At 33.3% G+C, this 19140-nt stretch overlaps 1 protein-coding gene and 1 long non-coding RNA gene across 5 annotated transcripts in view; one reads left to right on the forward strand and one right to left on the reverse strand.

Annotated features, from left to right (window-relative positions):
- The window catches only part of LRP1B (LDL receptor related protein 1B), a 1622137-nt gene that overhangs the window by 387533 nt on the left and 1215464 nt on the right, over positions 1-19140 (forward strand). The gene's annotated exons all lie outside the window — the stretch shown is intronic.
- The window catches only part of LOC107505931, a 139392-nt gene continuing 133370 nt past the window's right edge, over positions 13119-19140 (reverse strand). The window contains exons 3-4 of the long non-coding RNA XR_001595811.2: positions 15786-17850; positions 13119-13356 (exon numbers count right to left, since the gene is read on the reverse strand). This is a non-coding gene — a long non-coding RNA (uncharacterized LOC107505931). The remainder of the gene's footprint in view (positions 13357-15785; positions 17851-19140) is intronic.

The raw sequence follows: 19140 nt of genomic DNA on the forward strand, positions 1-19140 counted from the left end.
ATCAAAAAAAGGAAGGAAAGGTACAGAAATAAGCTTAGAGGAATAAGAATAGAGATAAATAGGCCATAGCACTCCAGCAAGAAATATCATTGCTCTGTGTTAAAGAAAGGAAATAAGATAAGAAGTCACCATTAACAAACAATGTCTGGGCACCAAGTCTGGGTACTAAATCTTCATAGTTTATGATGCTAAGATGAAAAAGACATGGCATATGGCTGAGAAGGATCAATTAATAATTTGATTAATCTTCAATGTAGAATAAAACAAAACTATCATTTATAATTGCATCATTAAATATTTTTACCCAATGATTCATAAGAATATGAATGATGTAAGTTTATTTGAAATAAAGATTCTATTCCATTTTTATTTAATTTATTTTTTTCTGTTCTAATATCATAGCAATTTACTAATTTTAACCAGTAACTGCTCACAAAAGGCTTTCTACATTAGAGTTGAGTTTTACTGAATTTGAACCTGATATGACATTAACACTGTTGTTTAACAGATATAGCATGTATTATGTTATATTATACTCATTGTCTGTACATTAGCCTTACCGTTTCCTCAAATGTACTTTGAAAGTATTTAAAGAAGTATTCAGTTGGATAAAATTTATGTTAATTTCACTAATAGCTTTCTCACTGAATTGAAACAATATTTTAAAATGTACACAAACTTAAGAATGACTTGGCTATTTTACAAACTGGATTTAGGACCTCAAAAAGATTTAGAATCAATTAAAGCTGGATTAGATTCAGCCTCTTTTTTTTAGGACTGAGGATTTCTCTGCATTATTTGATGCTTAGGAAGACTGTTTAAAGAATTAATATGAAAACATATTTTTAAAGAATGTTAATAATGGGATCTGTTTTTATATGTCCAAATAGAATTAGAATACCGGTCTAATGTATTCGATAACTACCTTGAAGATATACAAGAATAATGATAGCTAACACTTACTGACCCCTACTATGAGCAAGCAACTCTGTTATGGGATTTACGTACATCATCTAATTTTATCTTTATTATATCACAATAAGGTAAGTACCACTATTATGCCCATTTTATGAGAGTAATGAAATATAAAGGGATGCCAGTGGTGGCTTCCTCAGGATAATACAGCCAGTTCTTTGTGCTGAAGAGAATATAATCTGTATTTGATACAGTCGTGCATTTTTTAAATAGTAATTAGGTCTGTAGCATTTTTAAATAACAGTCTATTAAAAGAAAAAATGTGCTATTTTAGGGCTTTAAGCAAACTATATAATTCCCAGAGTCTTAAATTTTCTGTTTATAAATTTTCTAAGTTCCAGTTGGCATCACATTGAAAAGTAGTGTTTCCAAATAGAAAAACTTACTCTTCACATTAATTGTAATAAATTGAATATAAACACTATACATATGTACTTTATTTTCAAGTGAATTTGGCAATTCTAAGTTTTTGAGTGGGTGGGGTAAGCAATCTTGTTTTTTTTTTTTTTAATTTTTTAATTTTTATATGAATTCAAAGAAACTAATTAGAGATCAGGAATGAGAGGTTAAGAATAATTCCCAGATCATCCTGGAATAGACAGTCAATTACATCAGCTAGGTATAAATACAGTATAGAATATATTTTCTCGGCTTAATCTAGGAACTTCTATGATGGGAAATTTAGCAACCAAAAAAATTAATGCAATGGGGAGAATGATTTTTCTTAACTTGGCTGATAGTTCGTTGATATAGGATAGATAAAAGTGATCATTAGAACAAGTCAATCTTACCTTTGCTAAGCTCTCATGAATTAATGAATTTCCAGATGACCTCTTTGTAGCCCTATTCAAAAGTGACTTTCAGATTAATTTCACCTATTCTGTAAGCTACATTTGTGGTTCTAAGCCTGAGCTGGAAATCTTTTGACTGTATTTCATTTTCTCTTTTATATCTGAATCTATGACTCTAAATAATTCCCAGTTAAGCTCTATTCTAGAAAGCATAAGTACTTACTCAGTGATATAGATATTTTTGCGATGTTCATAATGTCTCTTGCTCTGGCTGTTTCAGAGCTAAACTATTTTAACCCTTGTAGCTGAAACAACAGATGATGCAATTGAGTGTAAAAAACTGATCCTAAAATATTTTACATTTCCATGTTCAGAGGCCCAGTGGAATTCTATAATTTACTGTACAATTACCGGGTAGCTGAACATTGCTGTTTAATCATCGAAGGTGTTTTGTTAAAAGAAATAAAGATGGTTGTAGTTTTCTAACAGAATTGTCCCTTCTAGGTTTTCCCAATCAATAATAAGCATTCGTCTCCCTAGTTATATATAATAGACAATGCAGAAAAGAATTTTGAAAAAGAAAAACCTGACTTCTTTTGAGAGGAATAGAGAATTGGAAAATAGTTAATAAGTTACAAAGGATTGTAATAGTAATGTAAGAATAATAATATTCAATTTGAATTTTAGAAATGTTATTAATGCGAAAGCAATGCCGGTCTTATTGAAAACTATCAAATTGCCAGAATTTGCCTTTTAGCCTTTAGCAACTTTTTCTCTTGTATTTTTGGGCCTCTTACCTCAACATACCACATGCTTTGATGGCTGCATGGCTTTCCACTTCATTCATAACTTACTAATAAGTCTTAATACTTTTCCATCCATGTACCTATCAGCAAGCAAGGGAGCCTTAAAGCAAGACTCCTGTTTTGAGAATCCAAAAGATACTTTAAGAAATCACTAGTAATTTCTCAGTATCTCCACAAAATGTATTCCTGCCAACTTGTAACCAGACCATAGTTGAGATGAGAACAATCTGTCCCAGAGTACTTTCTCCAAAAGGAACCAATTTTGAAGAGTTTTTAAAAGTTATATGTTGATAGAATGACATACTAGCTTTCTAATTCTGCCATAATAACTATAAACTGGGTGACTTAAACAACACAAATTTATTTTTTCACAATTCTGGAGACCAGAAGTATAAGATCAAGGTGTTGGCAGATATGTTTTCTTCTGAGGCCCTGTTTCTTTGCTTGCAGACAGCTGATTCTTACTGTGTTCTCACATGGTCTTTTCTCTGTATATACAGACCTCCAGTGTTTTTAAAATTTTGTGTGTGTGTCTGTGATTATATTCTCCATGAGTGCGTCCATTAACACACACCCTGCCCTCTGGTCCTGCTATACCTGAAGATAGAACCTAACTCTTACTATTGATTGTTTGACCCCTGTTAAAACCTGTGATCTTTCTGGCATCCTGAAAAGATCTGTATTACCTTTTGCTCCTATGATATAATCCATAAAACAAGGCATTACAGAAATGAGAAGCTAACATATTTTATATTTTACATAAACTTTTTTTTTGAGCAGAAATGGTTATTTATTCTGAGAAATATTACAGAAACTTGTCAAAAATAATCAGATAAGCCTTTTCTCCCATTTACCTTCTCATTTTCTTAACATTGGCCTTCTGAAAGTTACCTAAATTAACATGACAATTAGATGGCACTTTTCTTCAATATTTCAAAATTGCTGATTAAAGGAACACAAAGATTACTATAAGTGTAAAAAATTCTCTGGCATCTATTGGGAGATTTTCAATTTAAAAATATTTGAGTATACAAATAAAACATCCAGAACAATGCATATTATGTTGTTGAGTCTTAATAAATATGTTACTGAGTGAGTCCGTCAGGCCGTATCCTGTACTTCTAGGATACTTTACACCTGCCTCTGTTTTAACATTCATTGCATTGTAAAATAATCATGCATTCTCTTGTTAGTACCCCTAACTAAACTACACACTTGGTTTATTTATGTATCCATAGTATATAACAAATTGTTTGATATATGACAGACACTGAAAATATATTTCTTGACCAAGAGACATGAGAATGTGTATTTACAACAGCAGTGCTGACACAACTAGCTTTCCATGGCCCTGTACATGTGGTAGTTGAAAGAATGTCTCCAGAAACTTGACACAACTTTTCTCTAGTGCCTCAAATCCCTTAAGCAGTGTTTCTAACATTGGTGGTGGGTCTGAAGGAGCAACTGTTTCCAGGAAGAATAATACTATAATGTAAATTCACATTGCAGAATAGATAATTGATACCAGATTCTTTCTAGAAGTGGATTTCGATGACTCAATTTGGGGGAGCTGAGAATGGGTGGTATGACTTTTTGTGCCCAGTCATCGATTGTTCAGGATGTGGAGTAGGAAGGAGAGATCCTTGATAGGTTTTTGCCTTTGCCTTTCTTACTGTTACTGTAAGATTTAGTTTGGATGAAGTCTAGTTATGATATATATCTATATGAATAGAGGATATAGAGATAGAGATATAGATATATAGATAAAGATATATGAGATAGTGAGCAGTAAACAAAATTGTCACCAATTTCAGAAGTCTAAAATTATATTTTTTTAATGCAAATGCATTTAAATTGTACTGATTGTCCTGATGCTGGAGGTTCTTGGAACAGTGCTGAAACTGGTAAAGTCTTGGTTAAACTGGGAAGGGTTGATCATCTTACATACAGGGTTTTTCTCATTTAAACCCTATGAGGAAATATGATTATCTCTGTAAAAGATGAAGAAACTGACATTCAAGGAGATAAATTCACTTGCTCAATGTTACAAGCTAATAAACAGTAGAACCTGGGGTTCAAGCCTACATTTCCCTGACTGTACAGAGGTCATTAAAGTGTTTAAATACAGTAGTTCTAGAGTCACTCTACCTGGGCTTAAATATTGGCACAACCATTTACCAGACACATGGCTTTAGGGATGTTATTTAACATCTATGCCTCAGTTGTCCCAGTAAATTGAGGTTATTAGTGTATTTTCTCATAAGTTGTAAAAATTAAATGAGATAGTTTATGTAATGGGTTTAGATCAGCATTTGGCACAGAGTATAGTTAAAAGTATATTACCCTTCCACAACATAACCAGTATTCAAAATATAGCTTTAAGAAGAGAGAATATAAAGAGTTCAATTTTTTTGTCCTTTGAGTTTAGTCATCTAGTAGGTACTAAATGATAATGTTCAATAGGTCACTGAAAATATAAATTTAGAGTTCATATGAGCAGCCTGAAATAAATATTTCCCATTATGCCAAATAATGGTTGATGGCATAGCAAGCTATGAGTGGAACCTTTAGTAGATATACGAGAAGGGCATGTGGTGAGAGGAGACCAGTAAAGTCAGGAAGAAAGTATTAATTAGATGCTTTCAGGTATCTACCTTGGGATGACTGCTAAGCTTATTTTTAACAAGGGAGATAAATTTCAAGCTCAATATGCATTATGCATGTTACTTAATGCCTAGGGGATGAAGAGGTGGGCTGAAACTTGGGTAGCAATGAGAAGAAAGAATCAATTGAACTTATATGGTTTTCTGATGGCCTTAAGAAAAGTTTAAAGCTTACATTTAAAATTTAAAAACCTAGAGGGTTTTATGTGTTACATTGGAAATAAATGAATTAGGTAATAAGATAATACGTCTTTGATGATTCAGAAGAGACTTTAAAATATTATGTGATTTTTTTTTTTTAACCACTCATGATGAACTTAGAAATTCTGGTTAATAAAGCATTTTAACCAAAGCCATTTTGAATAAGAGAAAGGTCAGTAAATCAAACAGAACAAAAACAAAATGGAATAAAACTTCAACACATCATGACACTATGTGTGCTTTCAAGAATATTCCTTATTTAAGCATTCATGCAAATAAGTCATTCACCAAGAACATTATATTACTTAACAATTCTTCAAGTTCACTATTTTTCATTTTTCTCATTAAAAAGGATTACTTACTTGGATGGATTATTTTTAATTAAATCTGAGTTTCTGCCATTAAGCTATATGCAAAATCTTTCATCAGAATTGCCTGGATGGGAGGTGTGGAGAAATCAGCAAAACTCGGAGGAGGAAATGTTAACAAGTGGTAGAATGAGAGTGGCAATTTCAAACATTCTTTGTAATGAGAGATTTTATTACATCAGAGTATATCAGGTTAGTTTAGGAAGAACGCTTTGGGGAAATTGAGTAACTACCTGAAACTAACATAATCAGCTCATTTGCAAGTGAGAAAGGCAAGTTAGGCCCATATAACCCCCTTCCCCACACCTGGGTTTCTGTTATATGTGTCATCAGCAGTACCACTGAGGGAGATGCTAAACCTGGGTGCATGATTAGGGATGAAATGACTATTTGAATTTGCTGACTGCAGGAGTCGTTTCAGAAAGCTCAAGACAGGGATTGGAGTGTGGGAGTTACATGAAAGAACGTCAAAATTAAAAATAATATCCCTCTAAAACTCAGAGAATGAGCCAGCAATCCGAAATACCCTGGCACACATCCATAATGGTTTTCTCTGTATCAGGAGTAATGCAAATCATTGCTGAGTCGAATGATGTTCCTGTGAAAGTTTTTAATTTCATAAAAAAGAGAGTTATATAATCATTGTGTTATTAATACATAAAAGCAAACTAACATGAGCCATAGATTAACCATTGTTTTTTAATTTAACACCCTGAGGAGGAAAAGCCAGGTAATTACACTTTATCACTAAACAGTAAGCACAGATTTCTTTCCTGGATGTTTTCATAACAGCAAGCAAAATCTCAGTCAAGAGGTCCCTTATAACACCTTGTACATTTTGAACATAATATTCAGTCCTTAGCTTGGAAATGATATCTGTTTTATTTACACTCTTCTAATTTTCAAAAGCTTGAGTGCAAAGATGACTTTTACTGAAAATCATGTGATTGGTACTTATTGTTTGAAGACATATAAGCAACATTTAGGACTACTTATCACAGATGTTGAAAAGGTTATGTTTATTCTATTATGTATAATCAGATTAACCTTTCTTTTTGTGCTATAATTATTACACAAAATGGCAAGGTTCATTTGGTGAGACATGATTTTCTTTTAATGAGCTCACTTATGTTAATCTCTTGATTAAAGAAGAAATAAGAAAAATAGGAGAAATTAGCAAACTCTGGTAGACAGAACACTAATTTGAATCAGCTAAAATTAGAGAGGGGTCAAGCAGTTTGCTTTGAATCTTAGATCACTCCCTTCACAATTCCACAACTAACACCTTAGTGGAAACCTTAATGCTTTGACCTGGATTAGAACAATAATTTATAAAATGGACATTTTGCTTCTCAATTCCCTTCCCCTCCCACCCCCAATATTCCATTTTACAAACAATTTCCTGGAACAATCTGCTTAAAATATTCCTGAGCCTGTAACACTTCTGCTCAAAAACCTTCCATGGCTCCCTATTAACATATGAATTATAAATGTCTCACCTGCCAATTAGACCTATACTCAGCCACTTAAAACCTACACTCAGCCACTTAAAAGTTTTTCAAAGGTTACAAACTGGCAGGCAGGGATAGCAATCTTTGGCAAGCAAAATTTCTTTGATCTATACAGTGTTTCTTAAAATGTTGAATAGATACTCTTATTTTTAAAAAAATTGGAAGAAATATCATTTTTAAAAAGCACATACTCCTCTAGCAACATTATCACCCATTCTCTTGGAACAACAGTTGTATTACAGCTGTGAGGTGTCTGCCTCCTGTAGTCAGAGGGCAGGCCCCCAAGTTTGCCAGGATCCCCATATACTCATTGCCTTATAGCTGGCCTGCTTTACTCATTTATTTCACCTGACTATAAGTGTTGTAGTTTACAATCCCTGATATTTACCATCATCCAGTAAAAATCTTCTGCATAAACCAAATTGATTTTAACCATAATCATTCCTATCTCTATACCATTTTACCTAGGGCCACCCTCTTAAATTCATTTTTTAATATATGCCATAATTTCAACACCCTTTCCAATTGTTCTTATTTCAAGAATATTCCCCAATTCCTTCTACCCTCAGAGACTGTGCTTGTTTTGACATCTCATGTTCTTTGGTATCTAGAACTCATTTAGTTTTGAAAACAATTAGCATAATTCCTAATGTTCTCTGTATGTTTTTTTTCCCAAAATGCATTAGGAGCTGGTTGAATATTGGGAAAATTACATGAACCCCTTTACAAATCCAGCTGTACCACCAAAATATATAAATAATAGGCATTCAATAAATGTCAAAAATTTAATTATACTGTTTTGGCTGCTAGAAATCTAAATAAGAACAAACACTGTTTTTTCTAACCTTAGTTTATGGGCTAGAATAGGAAGACTATCTTATAGAATGAAAATTACAGGGTGATCTGATATGAAAAAACCAGTAGATTTTTTTGAAAATAATATTAATGGCATTTACTAAACACCTACTTTCCAGGCATTACTTTAAGTACTTCTCTTGAATTAGCATGTATACTTGCCACAATTCTTTGAAGCAGGTTCTTGGGGAAACCGAGTTTAAGTTACTTTTATAAGAATGTCTAGGTTATGAGTGATAGAATCAAGATATGAACTTAGATACTCTGAGTCAATGAGCATAAGAATAAAATCAATGATTCTGAATCATGAATCTAGGGGAACTTCCTAGAAGGGCTTGGCATGTGGAGTGGCTCTTATAATACTTAGGAGTCCATCACATCAAGAAGGGCGAAGCACTACAGGGTCATGCATACATTTTGAATAAAGGCATAGTAGGTGGCAAGTGCATGTGTTCAGTGCTTAGTGAGTAGCTAAGTGTTATTAGAACACCAGATGTGGCAGAATGAAGTGAAATATACTAAGAAATTTGGATATATTCCTCTAGACAATGAAAAACATTGAAGGTTAATAAGGGTAGGATGTGATTGGATTGTCTTCTGCAAGGGTCCACATGATATACTGAAGCTGGATGACCAATAAGGATGTAGTAGTCCAAGTCAGACTTATCCAGGGTGTGAACCAGTCATCAAATTCAGATGTCAATCAGGAAACAACAACAACAAAAGGGTTAGATTCTGGGAAACTTAGAAAAAGTTCTGATGTGACATCAAAATGTCAAACTTGGTTGCTGAGACCATTAATAGAAATGAGGAAGTCAGGAGGAAAAGATTTGAAGCAATGAGAGATGGGGAGCAGACTTTCTAAATACATCTCAGATACCTTACCAGAATGTTTTTCTTTTTGCAGTCAGTAGCTCAAATTGAAGCCATAACTCCCTCGGCAAAATTCCAGTTCTTTTTGGGATCGAGTAGAAGTTCTCTTTAAAGGCTGTCAGTCTCCCTCTATCAATTAAATTTTCTTGTCAGAACCCTTTCTAATATTCTTTAAGTATCCATGTGCACATATTGGTAACTCAGGAATCTCTGTCTTTATAGTCTTCTATATCACACAACACATTTATTTAATCCATTATGAAGTGCAATCACTGGTATTTCAGGAGAGATTTTTGCCAGCTTTCTTGTTGTAGGACCCCAGGAAATAGAGGCTGCCTTACTTATTCTATAATATGCCCCTTAAAAAGCTTATGAAAGTTACATGTCCAAAAGTTTAGTGATAGACTTACACTATGCAAGGAGATTTGGCATTTGAAAGTTTTCTCATGTTATAGTACAATTTTACCATACGTATGCACATAATAATAATATACATTAAATGTAAAAATTAGAATACATTTCTAAAAAAATTATTTGTTTAATATAGGCCATTTGAGGTTGTGGTTTTAGAACAAAATTCTTATGTGCTTTTCTTTATTCTTTTGATAAATGTTTGTTGAACTTTGTGATAAGCTCGGCTCTAGGCACTGGGAATACAGAAGTGAATAAAATAAAAAAGGTACCTGCTCTCATGAGTTTATATTTTTCTAGTGGTAATAGGTCACAAATATCAGCTTTTACAAAGGAGTTGAGTAGAATGTTGCAATAACATTGAAGATGATGCTATTTTACCAGGTAATTAATTTTTTTAATATCAATAGAAAGTTAATAACTACACTACTATTTTTTTGTGATTAGGTTTTCTCTAGCAAGCTGTATTCTTATCAAAAGTTGAATAGATATGAGAAGTTTAACTTTAGATTCCAGGAAAATTTATTTATATTTAAAGCAATAATTTTAAAGTTCTCTTTAGTTCTTCACAGACAAAACCTCATGTTTAGAGGTTTTCAATGGTGTAACTCCATATCAGTATATATATTACTTGGTTTACTCTTTTTTCTTAACATACAAAAAATTAGCAGACATCAAAAGAATGTGCCTGGAGATAGAGAATATTCCTCATTTGGCACACCTAATAATTCCATCTGTCCTTCAATTTTACCATCTCTAACATTAACTTTCATTTTTCTATTTGGCACATTTTTAGAACGAAGCAAAGTTCAAAATTTGCCAAACATCCATATGCTTGCAAAGACACTACTAGAAAGGCCATTTAAAAACCTGACATTATTTAGTACGGGGCAAGCATTGTTTAACATAAAATTAAATACCACCTCTAAAATAGAACTTTTGACTACAAAGCCATGCCAGCATTCAAAAAGCATATCTCAGTTTTGGAGAGGTGATCTAGGGTTGTAGCAAATTATAGGTTAAATATATATTAAAAAAAATAAAGAACAGTTTGTATTGGGGATAAAAGCAAAACAAAAGAAGCATGAGCATTGAATTAAGCAGCTCAAAATTGTTATCCTGTCTCTCCCTTTGTGCCCTTGAGTGGTCAATCTTTAGGTTTACTATCAATATTTATAAATGATTAGAATATTAAACAAAATATATTTATATGTATATGTATATCTATATCTATAATCTATATCTATAATCTTCTAGCAAGGGAAGTGTAACAGTGAATGCAGAATAGTTTCAATTCCCTTTTTCTTGCCTGTAATTCATCACTCCCATGCATATTAGAATCACTTGAGGAACTTAAAACATTTGCAGATATTCACCACCCCAATCAGAGTTTAGAGACGCCAAGTCTGAGTACCAGTATGCTTTTAAAGCTCCCCAGGCAATTGTACTGTGCAGCCAGACTTGGGAAGTATTATTGTTTTTTCTTGCCTATAAGCAGGGTTTGCAGTATATACAGAGAAAATTCTTCCCAATTCCTATAGCTTAAATAGTACTTTGATGAAAGAGAGGAGAAAGAGAGAGAGGACCGTAAATTATTTCTGCTGTGTCCAACAAGAGCCTTTACCTCTGTATTTAGCACATTCTCAAAGTTAGTGTTTCTCAAGTTGTGGATTTGGGATATTTACATCAAAACAATTGGGTTCTGATTAAAAGCACAAAGTATTGAGCCCAGCTCCAGATCTCCTTAATCTGAATTTCAGTAACATGGTGCATGGACAGAAATTCAAAGTTTTATTATGTACCTTAGAGAATCTCATGCACCCCAGATTTGAGAGTCACTGCTCTAAGTTAATGACCTAAGCTCCACTGATAATATTTTTCTTAAATTTCCCCTAGCCTAGAAGAGATATGTTATTTGGGCATAAACATATTGCAGTTGCTGTTGAAAAATTTCTAATTAGAATATGCTCCAGCTCAAATAACCAGAGAAATTAAAAAAGGAAGTTCTGAGAAATATACTGTAAGCTCACAGACAGGTCAGAGATAGGTGAATTTCATGATCCCTTTACCATTTCTTTGACCAACTGATTAAAACTGTCAAAAACAAAAATAATCAAACATCTTTGTTTGTTGCTGTTGTTTTATTTATCTAGTTTTAAAGTACTCTAATTGTATACCTAGGTCTCACTTGGAGAGTCAATGAGCCCTTTTGGTTTCTAATTCATAAGTGTTTTCTCCAGAAGGCCTTCCTTGAACTTTGAATTACTTGAGACAACTTACTATAGGTCTCCCAGCATCCTGTATAGCACTCAATGTTCTTTATTGTTATTTTTTTTTGTTTAATTGTCTGAACTTCTATGAGGCAACCGGATAGGAGAAGGCACGTCTTCATTTGTCTTGCTCACCACTATTTATCCAGCACTATGGGAGTTCAAGACTTTATGAAGGCATTCCTTAAATGTATAAAAAGTGATGCCATCCCCTACTGATGCTTGGGGATGTAAGTAAAAAGTAAGAATGTGTTTATGAAGTCACTGACCTTTAAGCATTTCCCCAGAGAAACAGTACATATTCTTCTAAGAGACACATTATAGTTATTGTATACAATACTATGCTATCCCTTTACATATTTGGGGCTATACAGCTCAAGAATGTAGGATGGTGGATAAGCCTGAACAAAGGTAGATGGACCATAAGCAAAAACTTATTAACATCATCATAGTAATCATTATATCATATTATATGTTATAGGTGACATACTTTCTTTCTGCTGATGAATTATGTTTTTTTGCTGTTTAATCGTTTATTAGTTTTAAATGCCATTTGTAGCCAGTTTCATGTAAATGGTGCCCATCATTTCCCATAGAGGAAAATCTGTAGTTCTGTAGTGTTATTGATTCTTGATTTTTTGTCAAGCATATTTGATGTTCAGGTGGCCAGAACAAACTGACACAGTCTGAGAAGTGTATACACGAATCATCACCGATAAGGCTTAAGAGATTTAGGAAATAACCAGGCATAAAAGTCCCATATTATATAATCAATTTCACTACCAGGTTTTATGGAAAATATTTTGACTAATTATTTTCACATTTAAATCTTTATCATTACTTCCCAGAACTTCTTCAGGTAACCTAATTTTTTTTTTTCTTGAATGAATCTTAATCTCTACATACAGTTTAAAGGTAATATGAAAGGAACAAATGTTGCATTTACTATCTCTTTCCAGAACATTAAAAGAGAGAGTAAATAAGATTGCACCTGGTTTACACACCATTAGATAATAGTTCAGTTAGTGCACATTAATTTTTTAAGCTAAAATGTGAGGAGTGACAAATTGGATGCTGATCAGTGTTTATTTTTGGATCACTAAAAGTAAAAAAGAAATGGCTGAGTTTTTATTAATTATAAATTTCTAATCCTGAAAGAATGCCATTAAAAATATTTTAATTTGATAGAACAAAAAATGGAAGAGGTATATGTAACATATAAACATGTCTGCTTACCAAAATTAAAACAAAAAACAAACATGGCATGCTTATTTATAACATTAAGAAAACTTGACCTGGGCTAGAATGGTATATAAATCTATTTTATTTTTTTCTAAATATAATTCTATAACACACAGAAGATTGTCATAAAATCACTTTATTATTATTAAAATCACTTTATTATTATTATTTGTCCAAGTCTTTCATTTAGTTCCAATTGCCTGTTATACCACATGGTAGATGATTAATTTCCATCTTTGAAGATACTATGCAAATATGACAACAGTCACCCACATCCCCTCTCAGTGGTTGTCACTAAGCCAGGCTATACATATTTAGTTCCTTAATCTTCTCTCATAATTGAATCTCTCCAGCTGCTTAATCATTGTAGTGGTTTCTCCAATTTGTCTGCTGAAAAATGGTGGGAGAAAATTGATATATTATATCTTAATTGTCTTACTCATAAAATTCAAAATGGAAAGTTGGAACAACTGCACAGCTATATATATGTGATGAAGCTTCTGGAGTTCATAGTTCTGAGTGTTCAGTTGCCTCCTACCCAGAGTTAATAATGTGGAAATAAAAATCGTAATTTAAATACAATATAAAAATAAACTTAAAGCAATCGCACAAGGTATATGGTTGCCAAGTTATTGTTTATTTTATACAATGATTCTAGTAATTAAAAGTAATTTATTTAATTTCTACTTTATAGCATGACTAATGATTTCATGTAAATGGTATGATTATTTAATACACTTTATATTTTAAATATCAAATGCACACTCTACTTGACTTTGAATTTATTTTGACAATATTGTACTCTCTAAACCTACTTTATTTTGGCAGTAGCATACTTCCTAATTTAAACCTACTTTTTAATAGCAGTTTGTCTTTTTTCAGAGTTGTGCAGAGTCTGTTAAATTTTCAAGAGAAAAAAATAATAATAAACTTGTATCTAGAACACGTATACAAGTAGATCTTGAGTTGAGTTCTCTGATTAAAATATTTTTTCCCAAAGGGCATTTAGTGAATTATAAGTTTATAAAGAATAGTTTTAGATATAAGTAGGAGTTTTTTCAAAAGGTGAAATATAGGTGATTCAAGGAGAACTGTATACTCTATCTTATTTATTTCAATCCATAAACAGAATATTTATTTATATACTGAAAATTACTCTATTTATAGGTCAAGATAAATGAGAGCATATATAAGACACATCTAGTTTTTCCCTAGAATTTGACAGGAATTGAGTCACTGTAACATAGGATCAACAATTTTTACAATGTTTTCAACAGATGTTGGTCCTGGGCCTTTGTATATGATGTTATTTAGGATCTCTCTCTCTCTCTCTCTCTCTCTCTCTCCCCCCACACGCACGCGCGCGTGCACACACACACACACACACACACATATATGCTTTTTTTTTTTTTTTGTAGTGAAGATGATAGAGAAGGTAGTAATGGTTTAAGCCAGCAGTGTTTATTTACAGTATCTGGATAAATTCAGATAGACCTGATTCAGATTTCTATGATAATACCAAAGAGCATATCAAAAGCATGAAAATGCGCAGATATAACTTCTAGGACTTAGTTTCCTTCTCTTCAAAGTGGGGATAACAATGCCTACTTTATAAGATGTTGTAAAGATTAAGTAAATTAATCTGTACAAAGAGTTCATTACAGCATCTGATGACCTATTATTATTATTATTATTATTATTATTATTATTAACCATTAGTAGACAATGTTGCAGTGACCCTTTCAAAGCAGACTGGGCCTATTTTTATGTTCGACTACTAGATAACATTCAAGAGAGCAAAATAAAGTTTGTCTTTTTCATGTCTCTTTAGAAGTACGGTAAATTTGCTCTGGAAGGCAACAGAAAAATGACTCTCATTTATTATGTACCTTCTCAAATGGCAAGAACAGATCTTAAGTTGGGGTAAATGGTAACTAGAACAGTTATAGAGAATTATACTCAATAGGTATAGTATAGCACAATAGTCTCATGGAGAAAAAGAAACTACACACAAAAAGAGACAATTTGTATGGTGCAAACCCAGGTGTGAAGCTTTCATGGTTCATTGTGGACAACCATTCCAAAATGTGGCAGTATAGGCATTAATTAACCATATATTGTTTCTTAATGTGTTATAGAATAGAATAGAAAATTTAGAATGATGCTATGTTATTCATTCATTCTGCTGAAAAGAAACATACGAAATTAAAAAAAAAACAACAACAATAAAAGGAACATCAAAAATGATGAGTCTGCAGAACAAGGTCTGTGAAAAATGATTTGGCAAGAAAAACAAAAAGGAGATAGATGAATGTAATCATCTGCAGGAATATGATGGTGCCCAGAAAAGAAGTAACACGATGCTTTTTCTCATCCATTGTCATTTAATATTGCCTTTCCTGTTTCTAATTTTGTGAGAATTATATCTTTATATTCATTGTGGCTTCTAAAGGCACCACTATTTCCTAAAGATGTCTAAAGGAAAAGATTATGCTGTTTTTCTTTGCTTCTCAGGAACAGTCCATTGATGAGCCCACATTCTTCTGTATGCAATTTTAGGGATTTCTTAATCATATAGACCCAGGGCAAGCATGAGGTCAAATGAAATGACTTCAAATCCTGAATCTCTCACTAGCTATGCAACTTAATTTTCTTTATCTATAAAATGAGGATGACAATACAATTGCTGGGATGAGTAAGTGATTTATACACAAGCTCTTAGCACATGAAACTCTGTAGACAGGTCTGTGTGGATGCTGCAGTTTGGCTGGGTCAGCAGGGTAGGTCTGCTTCCAGTCCCATTTATGTGGGGTACTTACTTTGGCCAGGACTTGTTCAATGTCTTCTCTTCTTCTTCCCTTCTATTTATCTGAGATCCCTTTTTCTCTTAAGGCTCAATCTCATTTAGACTGAGAAGCTGGTAATGGAGTGGTAAAGCTCTCAAGAACCATGGTAGTTGTAAAATACCAATGTGTCTTCTGCAGATGAAGAAACTAAGGCTCAGAGAGGTAGAAGTAGAGAGGAGAGAAAAGAGATGGTGGTAGTCAGGCTGCTTAGGAATTTAGGTTTCATGGGGATCTTGTGCTCCACTCAACAACCTCACAAGTCCCTTCTTTGGGACAAACAGCAAAGTTTAGTTAGGTAATTGGGGACAGCACAAGAGAATGTGAGGAAAACAGAGAAAATCTGAAATCCTAGATGGGCTCAAAGGGGACATTAATATAAATGATACTGAGACATTGATATAAATCCCTTACAATTAAGTCACTAGGTAAAAATAAATAAATTAGGGAAGGAACTCAAATGGATAAAATATGAAATACACATTTAAATTATATAAGGCTAAATCTTGTACTACTCCTTGAATATTTATATAGTCTGCAAAAGCACTATACTATTTGAAACTATTGAAGTTCACTGGCCAGTATAGCAGAATCCACATCGCACTGAAATACAATTATAATAATGATCCGTATTTATATTACTATAACTTTATATATTAATAATTATTATTAAAATATCAGATTTTATAACTCATCCCTTAGCTACTGTCTTGAGTGACCTTGGGAGTGGCCGTGCATTCAAAGAAGCTTAAAATTAATCCTAGCTCTAGAAGTGCCCGACATCTAGTTCAGTCCTCTCATTTTATAGTTGTTCGTAGAAAACTGATGCCCGCAATGTGACTTTCTTTCTCTGAATGGAGCATTGAATCAACAGACATTTTTGGAGTGGCTGTTACTGACAACGAAAAATGCTAATTGATGAAGAAGTAGGAGGAGGACAAAGTCCCTGACTCTGAATTTTAGAAGCTTAGGATTTATTGAGCACTAGAAACATGAAAATGATAGAAAAAAGAAATGTGCTTTCGGGGTATATCAATGTCTGACCCGTTCAGTTTTAAAGTGCCCTATGCTTAGAACAGCTTTTTACTTGGTTAAAAGCTCTGTTGTCACCTTCTTGAAATTTTTAATGACTTTTGAATAAGGGGTATCATTTTCATTCTGCTCTGGGCCCCAGCAAATTGTGTAATCAGCCCTTTTTACTCTAATTAGTACTACAGTAGGGTAAGAACAAGCTACCATGGAAACACTTAGAATCGACACGTATGCCAGTCTGGATGGAGTAGGCTTCTTGAAAGAGATAGTGATAAACTTATACTAAAATGATGAATAGCAATTAGTCAAGTGGAAGAGAGAACAGGAGAAAAAAATTACAAGGAAAAGTCATTTATTCAAAGCCTCTGTATTGAGCAAGAGTATGGAGAATTCACAGAAGGGTAGTGCACTTTAATTTTAGAGTGAAAGGTACAGAGAAGTATGAGACAAAGAAAAGTACAGGTCATGGGCACCCATCCAAGTCATGCTATAGATATCCATTTTATTTGTAAATGATTGTAGTCATTGATTGACTTTAAGTGGGTAAGCGTGTTTATCTAATGTCTGTTTTAGAAAAATTACTCTTAGTTGCTCTTAGAAAAATCAATCAAGGGGTTGTTAGATGACATTTTCATTAATCTAAGCAAGGGAAGATTACTTGAACCAAAAGTCTGATAGGGGAGACAATGAATTCTGATGGTGTACTGGTCGATAGGATTTCCGAAGTAAGGGATGAACAGTCAGGGATAATGACCACATTTCAGTTGGAAAAGTGAGTGAAGGTTTATAATGTTTGCTGAGATATCAACTATGGGATAGAGAGCAGGTTTATGGAGATCGTAATTTTTATGTTACAGATGCTGAATGCAAGTTACCTGTGTGATGTTCACAAGGAGAAGCCCCGGGCCAGATGGATAAAGGATTCTGGGGTGCAGTAGATGTTCATATTGAAGATAGAGCTTAGGGAGGAAATAGAAGCCATGCGAAGGAAGGAGTTTGTATAGGTTGCCTAAAAACAAAAACAAAATTAAAAATAATCAAAAAACATATAATCAGGCATTCCAAAGAACAGAATAAGAGAATTTCAAATGCTATTAAGAAATCAAGTTAGTCCAATACCTAACTGTGCCCTGGCACATTTAGATTCAGTATCATGCAGTACAAAACTTGACTGCTGCATGTGCTTTGACTTTCTAAAAGTGTTAGGATCCCCAGAACTGGTGTCATACCTTATCATTCTGTGGTAGACCTCAGAGTAGCAAAATACCTTATGACTTATATATGTGTGTGTTGGCTGATTGCTTGCCTTATTTTCTTTTTGTCCTTACTTGAGCAGAAAAGGGATTCTGTTTCCATCTGGTTCCTGGAACTGTTCAGCCTACAAGCCCTGAGACACAGAGCCATAAATTTTTGAACTAAACCAGAGGAAAACTAGAAAACATCTAAAGATCCCTTATGCTCCTATACTGAATGTTCACTATAGAAGTGCAAATAGAGAAGTCATTCCTAGCTATCTGGCATTTTTCAGCTGCTGTCTAATATGAGTATACATGAACCAAGTTAATGAATGCCTCTAGGCAATCTATTCAGTGAAGTTAACAGTAACAAAGTCCTTTCAGCAATTACTTACTGCTCTCTTCCTGAACCATTGGTTTTCCCACCTTTTATTTCAGAAATTAGTTCTTCAAGTCTAGCTAATATTCTACTCTTAGAAATACCAAGCCATCAGTAAATCGTGTTGGCTTTTTCCTGAAGAACTTAAGTTACATTATGTTCGCTCTTAGAATATATCTTTCTACCCTATATGTCTCTTGTAGTTCTGATAGTGTACCTCATAGAAAAACTCACTAGAAGGGAGGTGTCCTGGAAGAGGAGGAAATAAAGAATACATAATTTTATTTTTAATGACAGAAGCCAACTGAATGCAAATAGACTGAATAAAACTGCCAGGAAACATTTATTTTTGTTTTATAGCTAAAACATGTCTCTAGAATGTAATATTTTATATCAGAATTTGACATAAATGCAATACCAGAGTTTGGTATCAAAATTAGAATGCCACAAGTTTTAGGCTCAAAAATAATTTTGAGATTTGCAAAAATAAGAGTGTCCCTAGTTATTGATGTCAGCCACTGCTGGTTTAAATCTATACCACTGTTACCTACCATAGAGTCTTCATTGATTTACAAATGGCTCCATTTTTACTGGATCCTCTTCCATAAAATCCAGATTATAAAATTGAAATAGAAACTAATATGGAAAAAAAGTAGAGCTCCCATGACTAATTTATTTATTCTTT

Source organism: Rousettus aegyptiacus, unplaced genomic scaffold (genome assembly GCF_014176215.1).
Source record: "Rousettus aegyptiacus isolate mRouAeg1 unplaced genomic scaffold, mRouAeg1.p scaffold_m13_p_2, whole genome shotgun sequence".
NCBI lineage: Eukaryota > Metazoa > Chordata > Mammalia > Chiroptera > Pteropodidae > Rousettus > Rousettus aegyptiacus.